The sequence below is a fragment of the Etheostoma spectabile genome, unplaced genomic scaffold (genome assembly GCF_008692095.1).
Source record: "Etheostoma spectabile isolate EspeVRDwgs_2016 unplaced genomic scaffold, UIUC_Espe_1.0 scaffold00569939, whole genome shotgun sequence".
NCBI lineage: Eukaryota > Metazoa > Chordata > Actinopteri > Perciformes > Percidae > Etheostoma > Etheostoma spectabile.
In genome coordinates, this window is record NW_022605435.1 from 1 (window position 1) to 1,603 (window position 1,603).

At 48.9% G+C, this 1,603-nt stretch overlaps 1 pseudogene; it reads right to left on the reverse strand.

Moving 5' to 3' along the window:
• Nucleotides 1-675: 675 nt before the first annotated feature.
• LOC116685531 (protein NLRC3-like) lies at nucleotides 676-1,390 on the reverse strand (annotated as a pseudogene).
• Between the last annotated feature and the right edge of the window lie 213 nt (nucleotides 1,391-1,603).

Here is a 1,603-nt window from a genome sequence, read left to right on the forward strand (position 1 = left end):
CGTCCAGATCTTCTTCTGATGACAGTAAGATGAAGACCAGAGCCGACCAGTGAGCGGGAGACACTTCTTTGTGGAGAGACTTCCTGAACTCAAGGACTGTTGGATCTCTCCCTTCACAGAGAACGATCATTCAGGTTCATTCAGACACAGTGAACAGATTGATGCTTCTCTCTGGGGACATTTTTCACAGAGCTTGTTTTTGATGTACTGGACTGTTTCCTGATTGGTCTGTGAGCTACTTCCTTTTAGTGTCAGCAGGCCTCTGTAGTGTTTCTTCTGATTGGTCTCCAGTGAAGACCCAGAAGAGCGGAGGAACAAGTCCAGGTGTCCATTTGGACCTCAGTAAGGCCTTTTCCACAGCACTCTGGTTAGAAACGTGCCGTTCTGTCCCGAACACTTTGGCCACCAGGATGGTGTTTGTTCTTCTGACAGCAGGTTGACTTCAGTTGGTGAAGGTCGATGGACATGAAGAGCAGCCAGGAACTCCGAACACTCAGATGGACGAAGCAGAACACCTTGTCCTGATACAGTCCCTTTCCTCTTTAAAGATCTGTGTGAACCTCCTGAGTACAATGAGGCTGCTCTGACATCGATGTCAACCTCTGTCAGGTCTGATTCATAGAAGATCGTTTGCCTTTCTGCAGCTGCTTGAAAGCCAGTTTCCCAGAGACTCAATCATCTTCCTGCTCTCTGAATTCCAGTGTGGATCTGTCTCAGCTCCTCCATCAAACTTGTTTTCTCACTTTGGTCTGAACACCAGGAAACGGATGTACATCTCAGTCAGGTTCTTGGGTAGCTCTCCTCCCTCTCTGGTCTTCAATCGTCCTCCAGAACTGTAGCAGTGATCCAGCAGAAGACTGGGTTGGCACATGATGTGGAGGCTTCGTGATCTCTTGATGTGGGAGATGACCTGTGGCCTGCTCCTCATCTCTGAATCTCTTCCTGAAGTACTCCTCCTTCTGGCGTCAGTGAACCCTCTGATCTCTGTCAACGTCAACACACCCAGGAGGGATCTGATTGGCTGCTGCAGGTCGGTGTGGTATCCAGAGGCGAGCAGAGGGAAGCTTTTCCCCCCTGAGAGGTTGGTCAGCAGCACACCCACTGAGGAGGACTCTGTAACATCAGTCAGGATCTCAGTGTTGAGGAAGTCCAGAGGAAGTCGACACTCATCCAGACCGTCAAAGATGAAGACAACCTCTTCAAACCGGCTGATTCCTGCTTCTTTAGTTTCACTAAAGAGTAATCAACAAGTTCACCAAGCTGAACTTTCTCTCTTTCAGCACATTCAGCTCTCTGAAGGTGAATGGGAAGTGAACTGGATGTCCTGGTTGGCTTTGCCTTCAGCCCAGTCCAGAGTGAACTTCTGTGTTAAGACTGTTTTCCCGATGCCAGCCACTCCCTTGTCATCACGGTTCTGATTGGTTCATCTCTTCCAGGTGGGGTTTTAAAGATGTCTTCTTGTCTGATTATTGTTTCTGGTGTGTCTGGTTTCTGGATGCTGTTTCAATCTGTCTGACCTCATGTTCATCATTGACCTGTGCGGTTCCTCCCTTTTTGAGGTAGATCTCTGTGAACATCTGATTCAGGACGGTCGGGTCCCTGC